Source organism: Oncorhynchus kisutch, unplaced genomic scaffold (assembly GCF_002021735.2).
Source record: "Oncorhynchus kisutch isolate 150728-3 unplaced genomic scaffold, Okis_V2 scaffold4059, whole genome shotgun sequence".
Classification (NCBI taxonomy): Eukaryota; Metazoa; Chordata; class Actinopteri; order Salmoniformes; family Salmonidae; genus Oncorhynchus; species Oncorhynchus kisutch.
In genome coordinates, this window is record NW_022266004.1 from 1 (window position 1) to 25,237 (window position 25,237).

At 44.7% G+C, this 25,237-nt stretch overlaps 13 non-coding genes across 13 annotated transcripts; all 13 read left to right on the forward strand.

The window, feature by feature from the left end:
- Window positions 1-9,028: 9,028 nt before the first annotated feature.
- Window positions 9,029-9,101, forward strand: trnar-ccu (transfer RNA arginine (anticodon CCU)). Its single transcript has one exon. It is a non-coding gene; the product is annotated as a tRNA-Arg (tRNA).
- A 1,877-nt stretch (window positions 9,102-10,978) lies between these two features.
- Window positions 10,979-11,051, forward strand: trnar-ccu (transfer RNA arginine (anticodon CCU)). Its single transcript has one exon. It is a non-coding gene; the product is annotated as a tRNA-Arg (tRNA).
- A 1,321-nt stretch (window positions 11,052-12,372) lies between these two features.
- On the forward strand, window positions 12,373-12,445 carry trnar-ccu (transfer RNA arginine (anticodon CCU)). The gene has a single exon. It is a non-coding gene; the product is annotated as a tRNA-Arg (tRNA).
- Window positions 12,446-13,208: 763 nt separating this feature from the next.
- trnar-ccu (transfer RNA arginine (anticodon CCU)) lies at window positions 13,209-13,281 on the forward strand. The gene has a single exon. It is a non-coding gene; the product is annotated as a tRNA-Arg (tRNA).
- Window positions 13,282-16,543: 3,262 nt separating this feature from the next.
- On the forward strand, window positions 16,544-16,616 carry trnar-ccu (transfer RNA arginine (anticodon CCU)). Its single transcript has one exon. It is a non-coding gene; the product is annotated as a tRNA-Arg (tRNA).
- A 487-nt stretch (window positions 16,617-17,103) lies between these two features.
- Window positions 17,104-17,176, forward strand: trnar-ccu (transfer RNA arginine (anticodon CCU)). The gene has a single exon. It is a non-coding gene; the product is annotated as a tRNA-Arg (tRNA).
- A 489-nt stretch (window positions 17,177-17,665) lies between these two features.
- trnar-ccu (transfer RNA arginine (anticodon CCU)) lies at window positions 17,666-17,738 on the forward strand. Its single transcript has one exon. It is a non-coding gene; the product is annotated as a tRNA-Arg (tRNA).
- A 1,044-nt stretch (window positions 17,739-18,782) lies between these two features.
- trnar-ccu (transfer RNA arginine (anticodon CCU)) lies at window positions 18,783-18,855 on the forward strand. The gene has a single exon. It is a non-coding gene; the product is annotated as a tRNA-Arg (tRNA).
- Window positions 18,856-19,344: 489 nt separating this feature from the next.
- Window positions 19,345-19,417, forward strand: trnar-ccu (transfer RNA arginine (anticodon CCU)). Its single transcript has one exon. It is a non-coding gene; the product is annotated as a tRNA-Arg (tRNA).
- Window positions 19,418-20,466: 1,049 nt separating this feature from the next.
- trnar-ccu (transfer RNA arginine (anticodon CCU)) lies at window positions 20,467-20,539 on the forward strand. The gene has a single exon. It is a non-coding gene; the product is annotated as a tRNA-Arg (tRNA).
- Window positions 20,540-21,588: 1,049 nt separating this feature from the next.
- trnar-ccu (transfer RNA arginine (anticodon CCU)) lies at window positions 21,589-21,661 on the forward strand. Its single transcript has one exon. It is a non-coding gene; the product is annotated as a tRNA-Arg (tRNA).
- Window positions 21,662-22,152: 491 nt separating this feature from the next.
- trnar-ccu (transfer RNA arginine (anticodon CCU)) lies at window positions 22,153-22,225 on the forward strand. Its single transcript has one exon. It is a non-coding gene; the product is annotated as a tRNA-Arg (tRNA).
- Window positions 22,226-24,662: 2,437 nt separating this feature from the next.
- Window positions 24,663-24,735, forward strand: trnar-ccu (transfer RNA arginine (anticodon CCU)). The gene has a single exon. It is a non-coding gene; the product is annotated as a tRNA-Arg (tRNA).
- The last annotated feature ends 502 nt before the right edge of the window (window positions 24,736-25,237 follow it).

Genomic DNA, 25,237 nt, shown 5'->3' on the forward strand with positions numbered 1-25,237 from the left:
AGAGGTCGATGGATCGAAACCATCCTCTGCTAACCAGATTTTTTTTTTAATGAAACGCAAGCAGAAATTAGAAAGCTAAATTGAATTTGCGTCTCTCAGTGCTATCCAGTACACATTATTTTTACTGCTTCTATCAGTTCGTACTGTTTGCAGAAGGTAAACAGTGCCCCAGTGGATAAGAAAGGCCTCCTAAGCCAGGGATTGTGGTTCAAGTCCCATCTGAAGTGGATGAGAGCAGAGTGGCGCAGCGGAGGAAGCGTGCTGGGCCCATAACCCAGAGGTCGATGGATCGAAACCATCCTCTGCTAACCAGTTTCTTTTTAGATTTAAGTGCGAAAAAAAAACAAAAAAAATTGTCGTTCATGGCATGTCTCATTGCCATTATACACATTGTTTTTACCTCTTCCAACAGTTTGTATAGGTCATACTGTTTACACAGTACCCCAGTGGCCTAAGACACTGGCCTCCTAAGCCATGGATTGTGAGTTCTAGTCTTTTCTGAAGTGGCTGAGCAGCAGAGTGGCGCAGCGGAAGCGTGCTGGGCCCATAACCCAGAGGTCGATGGATCGAAACCATCCTCTGCTCAAACAAACTTTTTAGATTTTAAGTGCGAACAAAAAAAACAAAAAAAAATTGCGTTCATGGCATGTCTCATTGCCATTATACATTTGTTTTACCTCTTCATCAGTTGTATGGTCAGAAGTTACACAGTGCCCCAGTGGCCTAAGACACTGGCCTCCTAAGCCATGGATTGTGAGTTCTAGTCTTTTCTGAAGTGGTGCGAGAGCAGAGAGTGGCGCAGCGGAAGCGTGCTGGGCCCATAACCCAGAGGTCGATGGATCGAAACCATCCTCTGCTAACCAGTTCTTTTTAGATTTAAGTGCGAACAAAAAAAACAAAAAAATTGTCGTTTCATGCATGTCTCATTGCCATTACACATTGTTTTACTCTTCTACAGTTTGTTAGGTCAGACTGTTTACAAAGTGCCCCAGTGGCCTAAGACACTGGCCTCCTAAGCCATGGATTGTGAGTTTCTAGTCTTTCTGAAGTGGCTGAGAGCAGAGTGGCGCAGCGGAAGCGTGCTGGGCCCATAACCCAGAGGTCGATGGATCGAAACCATCCTCTGCTAACCAGATTTTTTTTTATGAAACGCAAGCAGAAATTAGAAAGCTAAATTGAATTTGCGTCTCTCAGTGCTATCCAGTACACATTATTTTTACTGCTTCTATCAGTTCGTACTGTTTGCAGAAGGTAAACAGTGCCCCAGTGGCCTAAGACACTGGCCTCCTAAGCCATGGATTGTGAGTTCTAGTCTTTTCTGAAGTGGCTGAGAGCAGAGTGGCGCAGCGGAAGCGTGCTGGGCCCATAACCCAGAGGTCGATGGATCGAAACCATCCTCTGCTAAACAGTTTCTTTTTAGATTTTAAGTGCGAACAAAAAAAACAAAAAAAATGTCGTTCATGGCATGTCTCATTGCCATTATACATTTTTTTACCTCTTCCAACAGTTTTATAGGTCATACTGTTTACACAGTACCCCAGTGGCCTAAGACACTGGCCTCCTAAGCCATGGATTGTGAGTTCTAGTCTTTTCTGAAGTGGCTGAGAGCAGAGTGGCGCAGCGGAAGCGTGCTGGGCCCATAACCCAGAGGTCGATGGATCGAAACCATCCTCTGCTAAACATTTTTTTTTTTTTAAGTGCAACAGAAAAAGAAAAAAATTGTGTTTCATGCGTGTCTCAGTGTGCCAGTACACATTGTTTTACTCTCCTATCAGTTCGTATAGGTTTACAGTTTAAACAGTGCCCCAGTGGCCTAAAGACACTGGCCTCCTAAGCCATGGATTGTGAGTTCTAGTCTTTTGAAGTGGCTGAGAGCAGAGTGGCGCAGCGGAAGCGTGCTGGGCCCATAACCCAGAGGTCGATGGATCGAAACCATCCTCTGCTAAACAGTTCTTTTAGATTTTAGTGCGAACAAAAAAAAACAAAAAAAATTGTCGTTTCATGGCATGTCTCATGCATTATACATTGTTTTTACTCTTCTAACAGTTGTATAGGTCATACTGTTTACAAGTACCCCAGTGGCCTAAGACACTGGCCTCCTAAGCCATGGATTGTGAGTTCTAGTCTTTCTGAAGTGGCTGAGAGCAGAGTGGCGCAGCGGAAGCGTGCTGGGCCCATAACCCAGAGGTCGATGGATCGAAACCATCCTCTGCTAACCAGATTTTTTTTTTTATGAAACGCAAGCAGAAATTAGAAAGCTAAATTGAATTTGCGTCTCTCAGTGCTATCCAGTACACATTATTTTTACTGCTTCTATCAGTTCGTACTGTTTGCAGAAGGTAAACAGTGCCCCAGTGGATAAGACACTGGCCTCCTAAGCCATGGATTGTGAGTTCTAGTCTTTCTGAAGTGGCTGAGAGCAGAGTGGCGCAGCGGAAGCGTGCTGGGCCCATAACCCAGAGGTCGATGGATCGAAACCATCCTCTGCTAAACAGTTTTTTTAGATTTTAAGTGCGAACAAAAAAACAAAAAAAAATTGTCGTTTCATGGCATGTCTCATTGCCATTATACATTGTTTTTACCTCTTCAACAGTTGTATAGGTCATACTGTTACACAGTACCCCAGTGGCCTAAGACACTGGCCTCCTAAGCCATGGATTGTGAGTTCTAGTCTTTTCTGAAGTGGCTGAGAGCAGAGTGGCGCAGCGGAAGCGTGCTGGGCCCATAACCCAGAGGTCGATGGATCGAAACCATCCTCTGCTAACCAGATTTTTTTTTAATGAAACGCAAGCAGAAATTAGAAAGCTAAATTGAATTTGCGTCTCTCAGTGCTATCCAGTACACATTATTTTACTGCTTCTATCAGTTCGTACTGTTTGCAGAAGGTAACAGTGCCCCAGTGGCATTAGACACTGGCCTCCTAAGCCATGGATTGTGAGTTCTAGTCTTTTCTGAAGTGGCTGAGAGCAGAGTGGCGCAGCGGAAGCGTGCTGGGCCCATAACCCAGAGGTCGATGGATCGAAACCATCCTCTGCTAAACAGTTTCTTTTTAGATTTTAAGTGCGAACAAAAAAAACAAAAAAATTGTCGTTTCATGGCATGTCTCATTGCCATTATACATTTGTTTTTACCTCTTCCAACAGTTTGTATAGGTCATACTGTTTACACAGTACCCCAGTGGCCTAAGACACTGGCCTCCTAAGCCATGGATTGTGAGTTCTAGTCTTTTCTGAAGTGGCTGAGAGCAGAGTGGCGCAGCGGAAGCGTGCTGGGCCCATAACCCAGAGGTCGATGGATCGAAACCATCCTCTGCTAACCAGATTTTTTTTTTTAATGAAACGCAAGCAGAAATTAGAAAGCTAAATTGAATTTGCGTCTCTCAGTGCTATCCAGTACACATTATTTTTACTGCTTCTATCAGTTCGTACTGTTTGCAGAAGGTAAACAGTGCCCCAGTGGCCTAAGACACTGGCCTCCTAAGCCATGGATTGTGAGTTCTAGTCTTTTCTGAAGTGGCTGAGAGCAGAGTGGCGCAGCGGAAGCGTGCTGGGCCCATAACCCAGAGGTCGATGGATCGAAACCATCCTCTGCTAAACAGTTTCTTTTAGATTTTAAGTGCGAACAAAAAAAACCAAAACAAAAAAAATGTCGTTTCATGAATGGCATGTCTCATTGCCATTATACATTTGTTTTACCTCTTCCAACAGTTTGTATAGGTCATAACTGTTTACACAGTACCCCAGTGGCCTAAGACACTGGCCTCCTAAGCCATGGATTGTGAGTTCTAGTCTTTTCTGAAGTGGCTGAGAGCAGAGTGGCGCAGCGGAAGCGTGCTGGGCCCATAACCCAGAGGTCGATGGATCGAAACCATCCTCTGCTAAACAGTTTCTTTTTAGATTTTAGGTGCGAACAAATAAAAACAAAAAAAATTGTCGTTTCATGGCATGTCTCATTGCCATTATACATTTGTTTTTACCTCTTCCAACAGTTTGTATAGGTCATACTGTTTACACAGTACCCCAGTGGCCTAAGACACTGGCCTCCTAAGCCATGGATTGTGAGTTCTAGTCTTTTCTGAAGTGGCTGAGAGCAGAGTGGCGCAGCGGAAGCGTGCTGGGCCCATAACCCAGAGGTCGATGGATCGAAACCAACCTCTGCTAAACAGTTTCTTTTTAGATTTTAAGTGCGAACAAAAAAAACAAAAAAAATTGTCGTTTCATGGCATGTCTCATTGCCATTATACATTTGTTTTTACCTCTTCCAACAGTTTGTATAGGTCATACTGTTTACACAGTACCCCAGTGGCCTAAGACACTGGCCTCCTAAGCCATGGATTGTGAGTTCTAGTCTTTTCTGAAGTGGCTGAGAGCAGAGTGGCGCAGCGGAAGCGTGCTGGGCCCATAACCCAGAGGTCGATGGATCGAAACCATCCTCTGCTAACCAGATTTTTTTTTATGAAACGCAAGCAGAAATTAGAAAGCTAAATTGCATTTGCGTCTCTCAGTGCTATCCAGTACACATTATTTTTACTGCTTCTATCAGTTCGTACTGTTTGCAGAAGGTAAACAGTGCCCCAGTGGCATTAGACACTGGCCTCCTAAGCCATGGATTGTGAGTTCTAGTCTTTTCTGAAGTGGCTGAGAGCAGAGTGGCGCAGCGGAAGCGTGCTGGGCCCATAACCCAGAGGTCGATGGATCGAAACCATCCTCTGCTAAACAGTTTCTTTTAGATTTTAAGTGCGAACAAAAAAAACAAAAAAAAAATGTCGTTTCATGGCATGTCTCATTGCCATTATACATTTGTTTTTACCTCTTCCAACAGTTTGTATAGGTCATACTGTTTACACAGTACCCCAGTGGCCTAAGACACTGGCCTCCTAAGCCATGGATTGTGAGTTCTAGTCTTTTCTGAAGTGGCTGAGAGCAGAGTGGCGCAGCGGAAGCGTGCTGGGCCCATAACCCAGAGGTCGATGGATCGAAACCATCCTCTGCTAAACAGTTTCTTTTTAGATTTTAGGTGCGAACAAATAAAAACAAAAAAAAATTGTCGTTTCATGGCATGTCTCATTGCCATTATACATTTGTTTTTACCTCTTCCAACAGTTTGTATAGGTCATACTGTTTACACAGTACCCCAGTGGCCTAAGACACTGGCCTCCTAAGCCATGGATTGTGAGTTCTAGTCTTTTCTGAAGTGGCTGAGAGCAGAGTGGCGCAGCGGAAGCGTGCTGGGCCCATAACCCAGAGGTCGATGGATCGAAACCAACCTCTGCTAAACAGTTTCTTTTTAGATTTTAAGTGCGAACAAAAAAAACAAAAAAAATTGTCGTTTCATGGCATGTCTCATTGCCATTATACATTTGTTTTTACCTCTTCCAACAGTTTGTATAGGTCATACTGTTTACACAGTACCCCAGTGGCCTAAGACACTGGCCTCCTAAGCCATGGATTGTGAGTTCTAGTCTTTTCTGAAGTGGCTGAGAGCAGAGTGGCGCAGCGGAAGCGTGCTGGGCCCATAACCCAGAGGTCAATGGATCGAAACCATCCTCTGCTAACCAGATTTTTTTTTTATGAAACGCAAGCAGAAATTAGAAAGCTAAATTGCATTTGCGTCTCTCAGTGCTATCCAGTACACATTATTTTTACTGCTTCTATCAGTTCGTACTGTTTGCAGAAGGTAAACAGTGCCCCAGTGGCATTAGACACTGGCCTCCTAAGCCATGGATTGTGAGTTCTAGTCTTTTCTGAAGTGGCTGAGAGCAGAGTGGCGCAGCGGAAGCGTGCTGGGCCCATAACCCAGAGGTCGATGGATCGAAACCATCCTCTGCTAAACAGTTTCTTTTTAGATTTTAAGTGCGAACAAAAAAAAACAAAAAAAATTGTCGTTTCATGGCATGTCTCATTGCCATTATACATTTGTTTTTACCTCTTCCAACAGTTTGTATAGGTCATACTGTTTACACAGTACCCCAGTGGCCTAAGACACTGGCCTCCTAAGCCATGGATTGTGAGTTCTAGTCTTTTCTGAAGTGGCTGAGAGCAGAGTGGCGCAGCGGAAGCGTGCTGGGCCCATAACCCAGAGGTCGATGGATCGAAACCATCCTCTGCTAAACAGTTTCTTTTTAGATTTTAGGTGCGAACAAATAAAAACAAAAAAAATTGTCGTTTCATGGCATGTCTCATTGCCATTATACATTTGTTTTTACCTCTTCCAACAGTTTGTATAGGTCATACTGTTTACACAGTACCCCAGTGGCCTAAGACACTGGCCTCCTAAGCCATGGATTGTGAGTTCTAGTCTTTTCTGAAGTGGCTGAGAGCAGAGTGGCGCAGCGGAAGCGTGCTGGGCCCATAACCCAGAGGTCGATGGATCGAAACCAACCTCTGCTAAACAGTTTCTTTTTAGATTTTAAGTGCGAACAAAAAAAACAAAAAAAAATGTCGTTTCATGGCATGTCTCATTGCCATTATACATTTGTTTTTACCTCTTCCAACAGTTTGTATAGGTCATACTGTTTACACAGTACCCCAGTGGCCTAAGACACTGGCCTCCTAAGCCATGGATTGTGAGTTCTAGTCTTTTCTGAAGTGGCTGAGAGCAGAGTGGCGCAGCGGAAGCGTGCTGGGCCCATAACCCAGAGGTCAATGGATCGAAACCATCCTCTGCTAACCAGATTTTTTTTTTTATGAAACGCAAGCAGAAATTAGAAAGCTAAATTGCATTTGCGTCTCTCAGTGCTATCCAGTACACATTATTTTTACTGCTTCTATCAGTTCGTACTGTTTGCAGAAGGTAAACAGTGCCCCAGTGGCATTAGACACTGGCCTCCTAAGCCATGGATTGTGAGTTCTAGTCTTTTCTGAAGTGGCTGAGAGCAGAGTGGCGCAGCGGAAGCGTGCTGGGCCCATAACCCAGAGGTCGATGGATCGAAACCATCCTCTGCTAAACAGTTTCTTTTTAGATTTTAAGTGCGAACAAAAAAAACAAAAAAAATTGTCGTTTCATGGCATGTCTCATTGCCATTATACATTTGTTTTTACCTCTTCCAACAGTTTGTATAGGTCATACTGTTTACACAGTACCCCAGTGGCCTAAGACACTGGCCTCCTAAGCCATGGATTGTGAGTTCTAGTCTTTTCTGAAGTGGCTGAGAGCAGAGTGGCGCAGCGGAAGCGTGCTGGGCCCATAACCCAGAGGTCGATGGATCGAAACCATCCTCTGCTAACCAGATTTTTTTTTTTATGAAACGCAAGCAGAAATTAGAAAGCTAAATTGCATTTGCGTCTCTCAGTGCTATCCAGTACACATTATTTTTACTGCTTCTATCAGTTCGTACTGTTTGCAGAAGGTAAACAGTGCCCCAGTGGCATTAGACACTGGCCTCCTAAGCCATGGATTGTGAGTTCTAGTCTTTTCTGAAGTGGCTGAGAGCAGAGTGGCGCAGCGGAAGCGTGCTGGGCCCATAACCCAGAGGTCGATGGATCGAAACCATCCTCTGCTAAACAGTTTCTTTTTAGATTTTAAGTGCGAACAAAAAAAACAAAAAAAATTGTCGTTTCATGGCATGTCTCATTGCCATTATACATTTGTTTTTACCTCTTCCAACAGTTTGTATAGGTCATACTGTTTACACAGTACCCCCAGTGGCCTAAGACACTGGCCTCCTAAGCCATGGATTGTGAGTTCTAGTCTTTTCTGAAGTGGCTGAGAGCAGAGTGGCGCAGCGGAAGCGTGCTGGGCCCATAACCCAGAGGTCGATGGATCGAAACCATCCTCTGCTAACCAGATTTTTTTTTTTATGAAACGCAAGCAGAAATTAGAAAGCTAAATTGCATTTGCGTCTCTCAGTGCTATCCAGTACACATTATTTTTACTGCTTCTATCAGTTCGTACTGTTTGCAGAAGGTAAACAGTGCCCCAGTGGCATTAGACACTGGCCTCCTAAGCCATGGATTGTGAGTTCTAGTCTTTTCTGAAGTGGCTGAGAGCAGAGTGGCGCAGCGGAAGCGTGCTGGGCCCATAACCCAGAGGTCGATGGATCGAAACCATCCTCTGCTAAACAGTTTCTTTTTAGATTTTAAGTGCGAACAAAAAAAACAAAAAAAAATTGTCGTTTCATGGCATGTCTCATTGCCATTATACATTTGTTTTTACCTCTTCCAACAGTTTGTATAGGTCATACTGTTTACACAGTACCCCAGTGGCCTAAGACACTGGCCTCCTAAGCCATGGATTGTGAGTTCTAGTCTTTTCTGAAGTGGCTGAGAGCAGAGTGGCGCAGCGGAAGCGTGCTGGGCCCATAACCCAGAGGTCGATGGATCGAAACCATCCTCTGCTAACCAGATTTTTTTTTTTATGAAACGCAAGCAGAAATTAGAAAGCTAAATTGCATTTGCGTCTCTCAGTGCTATCCAGTACACATTATTTTTACTGCTTCTATCAGTTCGTACTGTTTGCAGAAGGTAAACAGTGCCCCAGTGGCATTAGACACTGGCCTCCTAAGCCATGGATTGTGAGTTCTAGTCTTTTCTGAAGTGGCTGAGAGCAGAGTGGCGCAGCGGAAGCGTGCTGGGCCCATAACCCAGAGGTCGATGGATCGAAACCATCCTCTGCTAAACAGTTTCTTTTTAGATTTTAAGTGCGAACAAAAAAAAACAAAAAAAATTGTCGTTTCATGGCATGTCTCATTGCCATTATACATTTGTTTTTACCTCTTCCAACAGTTTGTATAGGTCATACTGTTTACACAGTACCCCAGTGGCCTAAGACACTGGCCTCCTAAGCCATGGATTGTGAGTTCTAGTCTTTTCTGAAGTGGCTGAGAGCAGAGTGGCGCAGCGGAAGCGTGCTGGGCCCATAACCCAGAGGTCGATGGATCGAAACCATCCTCTGCTAACCAGATTTTTTTTTTTATGAAACGCAAGCAGAAATTAGAAAGCTAAATTTCATTTGCGTCTCTCAGTGCTATCCAGTACACATTGTTTTTACTGCTTCTATCAGTTCGTACTGTTTGCAGAAGGTAAACAGTGCCCCAGTGGCCTAATGGATAAGGCACTGGCCTCCTAAGCCAGGGATTGTGGGGTCAAGTCCCATCTGGGGTGGATGGAAGCAGAGTGGCGCAGCGGAAGCGTGCTGGGCCCATAACCCAGAGGTCGATGGATCGAAACCATCCTCTGCTAACCAGATTTTTTTTTTATGAAACGCAAGCAGAAATTAGAAAGCTAAATTGAATTTGCGTCTCTCAGTGCTATCCAGTACACATTATTTTTACTGCTTCTATCAGTTCGTACTGTTTGCAGAAGGTAAACAGTGCCCCAGTGGCATTAGACACTGGCCTCCTAAGCCATGGATTGTGAGTTCTAGTCTTTTCTGAAGTGGCTGAGAGCAGAGTGGCGCAGCGGAAGCGTGCTGGGCCCATAACCCAGAGGTCGATGGATCGAAACCATCCTCTGCTAAAACAGTTTCTTTTTAGATTTTAAGTGCGAACAAAAAAAACAAAAAAAATTGTCGTTTCATGGCATGTCTCATTGCCATTATACATTTGTTTTTACCTCTTCCAACAGTTTGTATAGGTCATACTGTTTACACAGTACCCCAGTGGCCTAAGACACTGGCCTCCTAAGCCATGGATTGTGAGTTCTAGTCTTTTCTGAAGTGGCTGAGAGCAGAGTGGCGCAGCGGAAGCGTGCTGGGCCCATAACCCAGAGGTCGATGGATCGAAACCATCCTCTGCTAACCAGATTTTTTTTTTAATGAAACGCAAGCAGAAATTAGAAAGCTAAATTGAATTTGCGTCTCTCAGTGCTATCCAGTACACATTATTTTTACTGCTTCTATCAGTTCGTACTGTTTGCAGAAGGTAAACAGTGCCCCAGTGGCCTAAGACACTGGCCTCCTAAGCCATGGATTGTGAGTTCTAGTCTTTTCTGAAGTGGCTGAGAGCAGAGTGGCGCAGCGGAAGCGTGCTGGGCCCATAACCCAGAGGTCGATGGATCGAAACCATCCTCTGCTAAACAGATTTTTTTTTTTATGAAACGCAAGCAGAAATTAGAAAGCTAAATTGAATTTGCGTCTCTCAGTGCTATCCAGTACACATTATTTTTACTGCTTCTATCAGTTCGTACTGTTTGCAGAAGGTAAACAGTGCCCCAGTGGCATTAGACACTGGCCTCCTAAGCCATGGATTGTGAGTTCTAGTCTTTTCTGAAGTGGCTGAGAGCAGAGTGGCGCAGCGGAAGCGTGCTGGGCCCATAACCCAGAGGTCGATGGATCGAAACCATCCTCTGCTAAAACAGTTTCTTTTTAGATTTTAAGTGCGAACAAAAAAAACAAAAAAAATTGTCGTTTCATGGCATGTCTCATTGCCATTATACATTTGTTTTTACCTCTTCCAACAGTTTGTATAGGTCATACTGTTTACACAGTACCCCAGTGGCCTAAGACACTGGCCTCCTAAGCCATGGATTGTGAGTTCTAGTCTTTTCTGAAGTGGCTGAGAGCAGAGTGGCGCAGCGGAAGCGTGCTGGGCCCATAACCCAGAGGTCGATGGATCGAAACCATCCTCTGCTAACCAGATTTTTTTTTTATGAAACGCAAGCAGAAATTAGAAAGCTAAATTGCATTTGCGTCTCTCAGTGCTATCCAGTACACATTATTTTTACTGCTTCTATCAGTTCGTACTGTTTGCAGAAGGTAAACAGTGCCCCAGTGGCATTAGACACTGGCCTCCTAAGCCATGGATTGTGAGTTCTAGTCTTTTCTGAAGTGGCTGAGAGCAGAGTGGCGCAGCGGAAGCGTGCTGGGCCCATAACCCAGAGGTCGATGGATCGAAACCATCCTCTGCTAAACAGATTTTTTTTTTTATGAAACGCAAGCAGAAATTAGAAAGCTAAATTTCATTTGCGTCTCTCAGTGCTATCCAGTACACATTGTTTTTACTGCTTCTATCAGTTCGTACTGTTTGCAGAAGGTAAACAGTGCCCCAGTGGCCTAATGGATAAGGCACTGGCCTCCTAAGCCAGGGATTGTGGGTTCAAGTCCCATCTGGGGTGGATGGAAGCAGAGTGGCGCAGCGGAAGCGTGCTGGGCCCATAACCCAGAGGTCGATGGATCGAAACCATCCTCTGCTAACCAGATTTTTTTTTTTATGAAACGCAAGCAGAAATTAGAAAGCTAAATTGAATTTGCGTCTCTCAGTGCTATCCAGTACACATTATTTTTACTGCTTCTATCAGTTCGTACTGTTTGCAGAAGGTAAACAGTGCCCCAGTGGCCTAAGACACTGGCCTCCTAAGCCATGGATTGTGAGTTCTAGTCTTTTCTGAAGTGGCTGAGAGCAGAGTGGCGCAGCGGAAGCGTGCTGGGCCCATAACCCAGAGGTCGATGGATCGAAACCATCCTCTGCTAACCAGATTTTTTTTTTTATGAAACGCAAGCAGAAATTAGAAAGCTAAATTGCATTTGCGTCTCTCAGTGCTATCCAGTACACATTATTTTTACTGCTTCTATCAGTTCGTACTGTTTGCAGAAGGTAAACAGTGCCCCAGTGGCATTAGACACTGGCCTCCTAAGCCATGGATTGTGAGTTCTAGTCTTTTCTGAAGTGGCTGAGAGCAGAGTGGCGCAGCGGAAGCGTGCTGGGCCCATAACCCAGAGGTCGATGGATCGAAACCATCCTCTGCTAAACAGTTTCTTTTTAGATTTTAAGTGCGAACAAAAAAAACAAAAAAAATTGTCGTTTCATGGCATGTCTCATTGCCATTATACATTTGTTTTTACCTCTTCCAACAGTTTGTATAGGTCATACTGTTTACACAGTACCCCAGTGGCCTAAGACACTGGCCTCCTAAGCCATGGATTGTGAGTTCTAGTCTTTTCTGAAGTGGCTGAGAGCAGAGTGGCGCAGCGGAAGCGTGCTGGGCCCATAACCCAGAGGTCGATGGATCGAAACCATCCTCTGCTAACCAGATTTTTTTTTTTATGAAACGCAAGCAGAAATTAGAAAGCTAAATTGCATTTGCGTCTCTCAGTGCTATCCAGTACACATTATTTTTACTGCTTCTATCAGTTCGTACTGTTTGCAGAAGGTAAACAGTGCCCCAGTGGCATTAGACACTGGCCTCCTAAGCCATGGATTGTGAGTTCTAGTCTTTTCTGAAGTGGCTGAGAGCAGAGTGGCGCAGCGGAAGCGTGCTGGGCCCATAACCCAGAGGTCGATGGATCGAAACCATCCTCTGCTAAACAGATTTTTTTTTTTATGAAACGCAAGCAGAAATTAGAAAGCTAAATTTCATTTGCGTCTCTCAGTGCTATCCAGTACACATTGTTTTTACTGCTTCTATCAGTTCGTACTGTTTGCAGAAGGTAAACAGTGCCCCAGTGGCCTAATGGATAAGGCACTGGCCTCCTAAGCCAGGGATTGTGGGTTCAAGTCCCATCTGGGGTGGATGGAAGCAGAGTGGCGCAGCGGAAGCGTGCTGGGCCCATAACCCAGAGGTCGATGGATCGAAACCATCCTCTGCTAACCAGATTTTTTTTTTTATGAAACGCAAGCAGAAATTAGAAAGCTAAATTGAATTTGCGTCTCTCAGTGCTATCCAGTACACATTATTTTTACTGCTTCTATCAGTTCGTACTGTTTGCAGAAGGTAAACAGTGCCCCAGTGGCCTAAGACACTGGCCTCCTAAGCCATGGATTGTGAGTTCTAGTCTTTTCTGAAGTGGCTGAGAGCAGAGTGGCGCAGCGGAAGCGTGCTGGGCCCATAACCCAGAGGTCGATGGATCGAAACCATCCTCTGCTAACCAGATTTTTTTTTTATGAAACGCAAGCAGAAATTAGAAAGCTAAATTGCATTTGCGTCTCTCAGTGCTATCCAGTACACATTATTTTTACTGCTTCTATCAGTTCGTACTGTTTGCAGAAGGTAAACAGTGCCCCAGTGGCATTAGACACTGGCCTCCTAAGCCATGGATTGTGAGTTCTAGTCTTTTCTGAAGTGGCTGAGAGCAGAGTGGCGCAGCGGAAGCGTGCTGGGCCCATAACCCAGAGGTCGATGGATCGAAACCATCCTCTGCTAAACAGATTTTTTTTTTATGAAACGCAAGCAGAAATTAGAAAGCTAAATTTCATTTGCGTCTCTCAGTGCTATCCAGTACACATTGTTTTTACTGCTTCTATCAGTTCGTACTGTTTGCAGAAGGTAAACAGTGCCCCAGTGGCCTAATGGATAAGGCACTGGCCTCCTAAGCCAGGGATTGTGGGTTCAAGTCCCATCTGGGGTGGATGGAAGCAGAGTGGCGCAGCGGAAGCGTGCTGGGCCCATAACCCAGAGGTCGATGGATCGAAACCATCCTCTGCTAACCAGATTTTTTTTTTATGAAACGCAAGCAGAAATTAGAAAGCTAAATTGAATTTGCGTCTCTCAGTGCTATCCAGTACACATTATTTTTACTGCTTCTATCAGTTCGTACTGTTTGCAGAAGGTAAACAGTGCCCCAGTGGCCTAAGACACTGGCCTCCTAAGCCATGGATTGTGAGTTCTAGTCTTTTCTGAAGTGGCTGAGAGCAGAGTGGCGCAGCGGAAGCGTGCTGGGCCCATAACCCAGAGGTCGATGGATCGAAACCATCCTCTGCTAACCAGATTTTTTTTTTATGAAACGCAAGCAGAAATTAGAAAGCTAAATTGCATTTGCGTCTCTCAGTGCTATCCAGTACACATTATTTTTACTGCTTCTATCAGTTCGTACTGTTTGCAGAAGGTAAACAGTGCCCCAGTGGCATTAGACACTGGCCTCCTAAGCCATGGATTGTGAGTTCTAGTCTTTTCTGAAGTGGCTGAGAGCAGAGTGGCGCAGCGGAAGCGTGCTGGGCCCATAACCCAGAGGTCGATGGATCGAAACCATCCTCTGCTAAACAGTTTCTTTTTAGATTTTAAGTGCGAACAAAAAAAACAAAAAAAATTGTCGTTTCATGGCATGTCTCATTGCCATTATACATTTGTTTTTACCTCTTCCAACAGTTTGTATAGGTCATACTGTTTACACAGTACCCCAGTGGCCTAAGACACTGGCCTCCTAAGCCATGGATTGTGAGTTCTAGTCTTTTCTGAAGTGGCTGAGAGCAGAGTGGCGCAGCGGAAGCGTGCTGGGCCCATAACCCAGAGGTCGATGGATCGAAACCATCCTCTGCTAACCAGATTTTTTTTTTATGAAACGCAAGCAGAAATTAGAAAGCTAAATTGCATTTGCGTCTCTCAGTGCTATCCAGTACACATTATTTTTACTGCTTCTATCAGTTCGTACTGTTTGCAGAAGGTAAACAGTGCCCCAGTGGCATTAGACACTGGCCTCCTAAGCCATGGATTGTGAGTTCTAGTCTTTTCTGAAGTGGCTGAGAGCAGAGTGGCGCAGCGGAAGCGTGCTGGGCCCATAACCCAGAGGTCGATGGATCGAAACCATCCTCTGCTAAACAGTTTCTTTTTAGATTTTAAGTGCGAACAAAAAAAACAAAAAAAATTGTCGTTTCATGGCATGTCTCATTGCCATTATACATTTGTTTTTACCTCTTCCAACAGTTTGTATAGGTCATACTGTTTACACAGTACCCCAGTGGCCTAAGACACTGGCCTCCTAAGCCATGGATTGTGAGTTCTAGTCTTTTCTGAAGTGGCTGAGAGCAGAGTGGCGCAGCGGAAGCGTGCTGGGCCCATAACCCAGAGGTCGATGGATCGAAACCATCCTCTGCTAACCAGATTTTTTTTTTATGAAACGCAAGCAGAAATTAGAAAGCTAAATTGCATTTGCGTCTCTCAGTGCTATCCAGTACACATTATTTTTACTGCTTCTATCAGTTCGTACTGTTTGCAGAAGGTAAACAGTGCCCCAGTGGCATTAGACACTGGCCTCCTAAGCCATGGATTGTGAGTTCTAGTCTTTTCTGAAGTGGCTGAGAGCAGAGTGGCGCAGCGGAAGCGTGCTGGGCCCATAACCCAGAGGTCGATGGATCGAAACCATCCTCTGCTAAACAGTTTCTTTTTAGATTTTAAGTGCGAACAAAAAAAACAAAAAAAATTGTCGTTTCATGGCATGTCTCATTGCCATTATACATTTGTTTTTACCTCTTCCAACAGTTTGTATAGGTCATACTGTTTACACAGTACCCCAGTGGCCTAAGACACTGGCCTCCTAAGCCATGGATTGTGAGTTCTAGTCTTTTCTGAAGTGGCTGAGAGCAGAGTGGCGCAGCGGAAGCGTGCTGGGCCCATAACCCAGAGGTCGATGGATCGAAACCATCCTCTGCTAACCAGATTTTTTTTTTATGAAACGCAAGCAGAAATTAGAAAGCTAAATTGCATTTGCGTCTCTCAGTGCTATCCAGTACACATTATTTTTACTGCTTCTATCAGTTCGTACTGTTTGCAGAAGGTAAACAGTGCCCCAGTGGCATTAGACACTGGCCTCCTAAGCCATGGATTGTGAGTTCTAGTCTTTTCTGAAGTGGCTGAGAGCAGAGTGGCGCAGCGGAAGCGTGCTGGGCCCATAACCCAGAGGTCGATGGATCGAAACCATCCTCTGCTAAACAGATTTTTTTTTTTATGAAACGCAAGCAGAAATTAGAAAGCTAAATTGAATTTGCGTCTCTCAGTGCTATCCAGTACACATTATTTTTACTGCTTCTATCAGTTCGTACTGTTTGCAGAAGGTAAACAGTGCCCCAGTGGCATTAGACACTGGCCTCCTAAGCCATGGATTGTGAGTTCTAGTCTTTTCTGAAGTGGCTGAGAGCAGAGTGGCGCAGCGGAAGCGTGCTGTGCCCATAACCCAGAGGTCGATGGATCGAAACCATCCTCTGCTAAAACAGTTTCTTTTTAGATTTTAAGTGCGAACAAAAAAAACAAAAAAAATTGTCGTTTCATGGCATGTCTCATTGCCATTATACATTTGTTTTTACCTCTTCCAACAGTTTGTATAGGTCATACTGTTTACACAGTACCCCAGTGGCCTAAGACACTGGCCTCCTAAGCCATGGATTGTGAGTTCTAGTCTTTTCTGAAGTGGCTGAGAGCAGAGTGGCGCAGCGGAAGCGTGCTGGGCCCATAACCCAGAGGTCGATGGATCGAAACCATCCTCTGCTAACCAGATTTTTTTTTTAATGAAACGCAAGCAGAAATTAGAAAGCTAAATTGAATTTGCGTCTCTCAGTGCTATCCAGTACACATTATTTTTACTGCTTCTATCAGTTCGTACTGTTTGCAGAAGGTAAACAGTGCCCCAGTGGCCTAAGACACTGGCCTCCTAAGCCATGGATTGTGAGTTCTAGTCTTTTCTGAAGTGGCTGAGAGCAGAGTGGCGCAGCGGAAGCGTGCTGGGCCCATAACCCAGAGGTCGATGGATCGAAACCATCCTCTGCTAAACAGATTTTTTTTTTTATGAAACGCAAGCAGAAATTAGAAAGCTAAATTTCATTTGCGTCTCTCAGTGCTATCCAGTACACATTGTTTTTACTGCTTCTATCAGTTCGTACTGTTTGCAGAAGGTAAACAGTGCCCCAGTGGCCTAATGGATAAGGCACTGGCCTCCTAAGCCAGGGATTTTGGGTTCAAGTCCCATCTGGGGTGGATGGAAGCAGAGTGGCGCAGCGGAAGCGTGCTGGGCCCATAACCCAGAGGTCGATGGATCGAAACCATCCTCTGCTAACCAGATTTTTTTTTTATGAAACGCAAGCAGAAATTAGAAAGCTAAATTGAATTTGCGTCTCTCAGTGCTATCCAGTACACATTATTTTTACTGCTTCTATCAGTTCGTACTGTTTGCAGAAGGTAAACAGTGCCCCAGTGGCCTAAGACACTGGCCTCCTAAGCCATGGATTGTGAGTTCTAGTCTTTTCTGAAGTGGCTGAGAGCAGAGTGGCGCAGCGGAAGCGTGCTGGGCCCATAACCCAGAGGTCGATGGATCGAAACCATCCTCTGCTAACCAGATTTTTTTTTTTATGAAACGCAAGCAGAAATTAGAAAGCTAAATTTCATTTGCGTCTCTCAGTGCTATCCAGTACACATTGTTTTTACTGCTTCTATCAGTTCGTACTGTTTGCAGAAGGTAAACAGTGTCCCAGTGGCCTAATGGATAAGGCACTGGCCTCCTAAGCCAGGGATTGTGGGTTCAAGTCCCATCTGGGGTGGATGGAAGCAGAGTGGCGCAGCGGAAGCGTGCTGGGCCCATAACCCAGAGGTCGATGGATCGAAACCATCCTCTGCTAACCAGATTTTTTTTTTTATGAAACGCAAGCAGAAATTAGAAAGCTAAATTGAATTTGCGTCTCTCAGTGCTATCCAGTACACATTATTTTTACTGCTTCTATCAGTTCGTACTGTTTGCAGAAGGTAAACAGTGCCCCAGTGGCCTAAGACACTGGCCTCCTAAGCCATGGATTGTGAGTTCTAGTCTTTTCTGAAGTGGCTGAGAGCAGAGTGGCGCAGCGGAAGCGTGCTGGGCCCATAACCCAGAGGTCGATGGATAGAAACCATCCTCTGCTAACCAGATTATTTTAAAAAATGAAACGCAAGCAGAAATTAGAAAGCTAAATTTCATTTGCGTCTCTCAGTGCTATCCAGTACACATTGTTTTTACTGCTTCTATCAGTTCGTACTGTTTGCAGAAGGTAAACAGTGCCCCAGTGGCCTAATGGATAAGGCACTGGCCTCCTAAGCCAGGGATTGTGGGTTCAAGTCCCATCTGGGGTGGATGGAAGCAGAGTGGCGCAGCGGAAGCGTGCTGGGCCCATAACCCAGAGGTCGATGGATCGAAACCATCCTCTGCTAACCAGATTTTTTTTTTTATGAAACGCAAGCAGAAATTAGAAAGCTAAATTGAATTTGCGTCTCTCAGTGCTATCCAGTACACATTATTTTTACTGCTTCTATCAGTTCGTACTGTTTGCAGAAGGTAAACAGTGCCCCAGTGGCATTAGACACTGGCCTCCTAAGCCATGGATTGTGAGTTCTAGTCTTTTCTGAAGTGGCTGAGAGCAGAGTGGCGCAGCGGAAGCGTGCTGGGCCCATAACCCAGAGGTCGATGGATCGAAACCATCCTCTGCTAAAACAGTTTCTTTTTAGATTTTAAGTGCGAACAAAAAAAACAAAAAAAATTGTCGTTTCATGGCATGTCTCATTGCCATTATACATTTGTTTTTACCTCTTCCAACAGTTTGTATAGGTCATACTGTTTACACAGTACCCCAGTGGCCTAAGACACTGGCCTCCTAAGCCATGGATTGTGAGTTCTAGTCTTTTCTGAAGTGGCTGAGAGCAGAGTGGCGCAGCGGAAGCGTGCTGGGCCCATAACCCAGAGGTCGATGGATCGAAACCATCCTCTGCTAACCAGATTTTTTTTTTTATGAAACGCAAGCAGAAATTAGAAAGCTAAATTGAATTTGCGTCTCTCAGTGCTATCCAGTACACATTATTTTTACTGCTTCTATCAGTTCGTACTGTTTGCAGAAGGTAAACAGTGCCCCAGTGGCCTAAGACACTGGCCTCCTAAGCCATGGATTGTGAGTTCTAGTCTTTTCTGAAGTGGCTGAGAGCAGAGTGGCGCAGCGGAAGCGTGCTGGGCCCATAACCCAGAGGTCGATGGATCGAAACCATCCTCTGCTAAACAGATTTATTTTTTATGAAACGCAAGCAGAAATTAGAAAGCTAAATTTCATTTGCGTCTCTCAGTGCTATCCAGTACACATTGTTTTTACTGCTTCTATCAGTTCGTACTGTTTGCAGAAGGTAAACAGTGCCCCAGTGGCCTAATGGATAAGGCACTGGCCTCCTAAGCCAGGGATTGTGGGTTCAAGTCCCATCTGGGGTGGATGGAAGCAGAGTGGCGCAGCGGAAGCGTGCTGGGCCCATAACCCAGAGGTCGATGGATCGAAACCATCCTCTGCTAACCAGATTTTTTTTTTTATGAAACGCAAGCAGAAATTAGAAAGCTAAATTGAATTTGCGTCTCTCAGTGCTATCCAGTACACATTATTTTTACTGCTTCTATCAGTTCGTACTGTTTGCAGAAGGTAAACAGTGCCCCAGTGGCCTAAGACACTGGCCTCCTAAGCCATGGATTGTGAGTTCTAGTCTTTTCTGAAGTGGCTGAGAGCAGAGTGGCGCAGCGGAAGCGTGCTGGGCCCATAACCCAGAGGTCGATGGATAGAAACCATCCTCTGCTAACCAGATTATTTTAAAAAATGAAACGCAAGCAGAAATTAGAAAGCTAAATTTCATTTGCGTCTCTCAGTGCTATCCAGTACACATTGTTTTTACTGCTTCTATCAGTTCGTACTGTTTGCAGAAGGTAAACAGTGCCCCAGTGGCCTAATGGATAAGGCACTGGCCTCCTAAGCCAGGGATTGTGGGTTCAAGTCCCATCTGGGGTGGATGGAAGCAGAGTGGCGCAGCGGAAGCGTGCTGGGCCCATAACCCAGAGGTCGATGGATCGAAACCAACCTCTGCTAAACAGTTTCTTTTTAGATTTTAAGTGCGAACAAAAAATACTAAAAAAATTGTCGTTTCATGGCATGTCTCATTGCCATTATACATTTGTTTTTACCTCTTCCAACAGTTTGTATAGGTCATACTGTTTACACAGTACCCCAGTGGCCTAAGACACTGGCCTCCTAAGCCATGGATTGTGAGTTCTAGTCTTTTCTGAAGTGACTGAGAGCAGAGTGGCGCAGCGGAAGCGTGCTGGGCCCATAACCCAGAGGTCGATGGATCGAAACCATCCTCTGCTAAACAGTTTCTTTTTAGATTTTAAGTGCGAACAAAAAAAACTAAAAATATTGTCGTTTCATGGCATGTCTCATTGCCATTATACATTTGTTTTTACCTCTTCCAACAGTTTGTATAGGTCATACTGTTTACACAGTACCCCAGTGGCCTAAGACACTGGCCTCCTAAGCCATGGATTGTGAGTTCTAGTCTTTTCTGAAGTGGCTGAGAGCAGAGTGGCGCAGCGGAAGCGTGCTGGGCCCATAACCCAGAGGTCGATGGATCGAAACCATCCTCTGCTAAACAGTTTCTTTTTAGATTTTAAGTGCGAACAAAAAAAACAAAAAAAATTGTCGTTTCATGGCATGTCTCATTGCCATTATACATTTGTTTTTACCTCTTCCAACAGTTTGTATAGGTCATACTGTTTACACAGTACCCCAGTGGCCTAAGACACTGGCCTCCTAAGCCATGGATTGTGAGTTCTAGTCTTTTCTGAAGTGGCTGAGAGCAGAGTGGCGCAGCGGAAGCGTGCTGGGCCCATAACCCAGAGGTCGATGGATAGAAACCATCCTCTGCTAACCAGATTATTTTAAAAAATGAAACGCAAGCAGAAATTAGAAAGCTAAATTTCATTTGCGTCTCTCAGTGCTATCCAGTACACATTGTTTTTACTGCTTCTATCAGTTCGTACTGTTTGCAGAAGGTAAACAGTGCCCCAGTGGCCTAATGGATAAGGCACTGGCCTCCTAAGCCAGGGATTGTGGGTTCAAGTCCCATCTGGGGTGGATGGAAGCAGAGTGGCGCAGCGGAAGCGTGCTGGGCCCATAACCCAGAGGTCGATCGATCGAAACCAACCTCTGCTAAACAGTTTCTTTTTAGATTTTAAGTGCGAACAAAAAATACTAAAAAAATTGTCGTTTCATGGCATGTCTCATTGCCATTATACATTTGTTTTTACCTCTTCCAACAGTTTGTATAGGTCATACTGTTTACACAGTACCCCAGTGGCCTAAGACACTGGCCTCCTAAGCCATGGATTGTGAGTTCTAGTCTTTTCTGAAGTGACTGAGAGCAGAGTGGCGCAGCGGAAGCGTGCTGGGCCCATAAACCAGAGGTCGATGGATCGAAACCATCCTCTGCTAAACAGTTTCTTTTTAGATTTTAAGTGCGAACAAAAAAAACTAAAAATATTGTCGTTTCATGGCATGTCTCATTGCCATTATACATTTGTTTTTACCTCTTCCAACAGTTTGTATAGGTCATACTGTTTACACAGTACCCCAGTGGCCTAAGACACTGGCCTCCTAAGCCATGGATTGTGAGTTCTAGTCTTTTCTGAAGTGGCTGAGAGCAGAGTGGCGCAGCGGAAGCGTGCTGGGCCCATAACCCAGAGGTCGATGGATCGAAACCATCCTCTGCTAAACAGTTTCTTTTTAGATTTTAAGTGCGAACAAAAAAAACAAAAAAAATTGTCGTTTCATGGCATGTCTCATTGCCATTATACATTTGTTTTTACCTCTTCCAACAGTTTGTATAGGTCATACTGTTTACACAGTACCCCAGTGGCCTAAGACACTGGCCTCCTAAGCCATGGATTGTGAGTTCTAGTCTTTTCTGAAGTGGCTGAGAGCAGAGTGGCGCAGCGGAAGCGTGCTGGGCCCATAACCCAGAGGTCGATGGATAGAAACCATCCTCTGCTAACCAGATTATTTAAAAAAATGAAACGCAAGCAGAAATTAGAAAGCTAAATTTCATTTGCGTCTCTCAGTGCTATCCAGTACACATTGTTTTTACTGCTTCTATCAGTTCGTACTGTTTGCAGAAGGTAAACAGTGCCCCAGTGGCCTAATGGATAAGGCACTGGCCTCCTAAGCCAGGGATTGTGGGTTCAAGTCCCATCTGGGGTGGATGGAAGCAGAGTGGCGCAGCGGAAGCGTGCTGGGCCCATAACCCAGAGGTCGATGGATCGAAACCATCCTCTGCTAAACAGTTTCTTTTAGATTTTAGGTGCGAACAAATAAAAACAAAAAAATTGTCGTTTCATGGCATGTCTCATTGCCCATTATACATTTGTTTTTACCTCTTCCAATAGTTTGTATAGGTCATACTGTTTACACAGTACCCCAGTGGCCTAAGACACTGGCCTCCTAAGCCATGGATGTGAGTTCTAGTCTTTTCTGAAGTGGCTGAGAGCAGAGTGGCGCAGCGGAAGCGTGCTGGGCCCATAACCCAGAGGTCGATGGATCGAAACCATCCTCTGCTAACCAGATTTTTTTTTTTAATGAAACGCAAGCAGAAATTAGAAAGCTAAATTTCATTTGCGTCTCTCAGTGCTATCCAGTACACATTGTTTTTACTGCCTTCTATCAGTTCGTACTGTTTGCAGAAGGTAAACAGTGCCCCAGTGGCCTAATGGATAAGGCACTGGCCTCCTAAGCCAGGGATTGTGGGTTCAAGTCCCATCTGGGGTGGATGGAAGCAGAGTGGCGCAGCGGAAGCGTGCTGGGCCCATAACCCAGAGGTCGATGGATCGAAACCAACCTCTGCTAAACAGTTTCTTTTTAGATTTTAAGTGCGAACAAAAAAAACTAAAAAAATTGTCGTTTCATGGCATGTCTCATTGCCATTATACATTTGTTTTTACCTCTTCCAACAGTTTGTATAGGTCATACTGTTTACACAGTACCCCAGTGGCCTAAGACACTGGCCTCCTAAGCCATGGATTGTGAGTTCTAGTCTTTTCTGAAGTGGCTGAGAGCAGAGTGGCGCAGCGGAAGCGTGCTGGGCCCATAACCCAGAGGTCGATGGATCGAAACCATCCTCTGCTAAACAGTTTCTTTTTAGATTTTAAGTGCGAACAAAAAAAACTAAAAAATTGTCGTTTCATGGCATGTCTCATTGCCATTATACATTTGTTTTTACCTCTTCCAACAGTTTGTATAGGTCATACTGTTTACACAGTACCCCAGTGGCCTAAGACACTGGCCTCCTAAGCCATGGATTGTGAGTTCTAGTCTTTTCTGAAGTGGCTGAGAGCAGAGTGGCGCAGCGGAAGCGTGCTGGGCCCATAACCCAGAGGTCGATGGATCGAAACCATCCTCTGCTAAACAGTTTCTTTTTAGATTTTAAGTGCGAACAAAAAAAACAAAAAAAATTGTCGTTTCATGGCATGTCTCATTGCCATTATACATTTGTTTTTACCTCTTCCAACAGTTTGTATAGGTCATACTGTTTACACAGTACCCCAGTGGCCTAAGACACTGGCCTCCTAAGCCATGGATTGTGAGTTCTAGTCTTTTCTGAAGTGGCTGAGAGCAGAGTGGCGCAGCGGAAGCGTGCTGGGCCCATAACCCAGAGGTCGATGGATCGAAACCATCCTCTGCTAACCAGATTTTTTTTTTAATGAAACGCAAGCAGAAATTAGAAAGCTAAATTGCATTTGCGTCTCTCAGTGCTATCCAGTACACATTATTTTTACTGCTTCTATCAGTTCGTACTGTTTGCAGAAGGTAAACAGTGCCCCAGTGGCATTAGACACTGGCCTCCTAAGCCATGGATTGTGAGTTCTAGTCTTTTCTGAAGTGGCTGAGAGCAGAGTGGCGCAGCGGAAGCGTGCTGGGCCCATAACCCAGAGGTCGATGGATCGAAACCATCCTCTGCTAAACAGTTTCTTTTTAGATTTTAGGTGCGAACAAATAAAACAAAAAAATTGTCGTTTCATGGCATGTCTCATTGCCATTATACATTTGTTTTTACCTCTTCCAATAGTTTGTATAGGTCATACTGTTTACACAGTACCCCAGTGGCCTAAGACACTGGCCTCCTAAGCCATGGATTGTGAGTTCTAGTCTTTTCTGAAGTGGCTGAGAGCAGAGTGGCGCAGCGGAAGCGTGCTGGGCCCATAACCCAGAGGTCGATGGATCGAAACCATCCTCTGCTAAACAGTTTCTTTTTAGATTTTAAGTGCGAACAAAAAAAACAAAAAAATTGTCGTTTCATGGCATGTCTCATTGCCATTATACATTTGTTTTTACCTCTTCCAACAGTTTGTATAGGTCATACTGTTTACACAGTACCCCAGTGGCCTAAGACACTGGCCTCCTAAGCCATGGATTGTGAGTTCTAGTCTTTTCTGAAGTGGCTGAGAGCAGAGTGGCGCAGCGGAAGCGTGCTGGGCCCATAACCCAGAGGTCGATGGATCGAAACCATCCTCTGCTAACCAGATTTTTTTTTTAATGAAACGCAAGCAGAAATTAGAAAGCTAAATTGCATTTGCGTCTCTCAGTGCTATCCAGTACACATTATTTTTACTGCTTCTATCAGTTCGTACTGTTTGCAGAAGGTAAACAGTGCCCCAGTGGCATTAGACACTGGCCTCCTAAGCCATGGATTGTGAGTTCTAGTCTTTTCTGAAGTGGCTGAGAGCAGAGTGGCGCAGCGGAAGCGTGCTGGGCCCATAACCCAGAGGTCGATGGATCGAAACCATCCTCTGCTAAACAGTTTCTTTTTAGATTTTAGGTGCGAACAAATAAAAACAAAAAAAATTGTCGTTTCATGGCATGTCTCATTGCCATTATACATTTGTTTTTACCTCTTCCAATAGTTTGTATAGGTCATACTGTTTACACAGTACCCCAGTGGCCTAAGACACTGGCCTCCTAAGCCATGGATTGTGAGTTCTAGTCTTTTCTGAAGTGGCTGAGAGCAGAGTGGCGCAGCGGAAGCGTGCTGGGCCCATAACCCAGAGGTCGATGGATCGAAACCATCCTCTGCTAACCAGATTTTTTTTTTAATGAAACGCAAGCAGAAATTAGAAAGCTAAATTTCATTTGCGTCTCTCAGTGCTATCCAGTACACATTGTTTTTACTGCTTCTATCAGTTCGTACTGTTTGCAGAAGGTAAACAGTGCCCCAGTGGCCTAATGGATAAGGCACTGGCCTCCTAAGCCAGGGATTGTGGGTTCAAGTCCCATCTGGGGTGGATGGAAGCAGAGTGGCGCAGCGGAAGCGTGCTGGGCCCATAACCCAGAGGTCGATGGATCGAAACCAACCTCTGCTAAACAGTTTCTTTTTAGATTTTAAGTGCGAACAAAAAAAACTAAAAAAATTGTCGTTTCATGGCATGTCTCATTGCCATTATACATTTGTTTTTACCTCTTCCAACAGTTTGTATAGGTCATACTGTTTACACAGTACCCCAGTGGCCTAAGACACTGGCCTCCTAAGCCATGGATTGTGAGTTCTAGTCTTTTCTGAAGTGGCTGAGAGCAGAGTGGCGCAGCGGAAGCGTGCTGGGCCCATAACCCAGAGGTCGATGGATCGAAACCATCCTCTGCTAAACAGTTTCTTTTTAGATTTTAAGTGCGAACAAAAAAAACTAAAAAAATTGTCGTTTCATGGCATGTCTCATTGCCATTATACATTTGTTTTTACCTCTTCCAACAGTTTGTATAGGTCATACTGTTTACACAGTACCCCAGTGG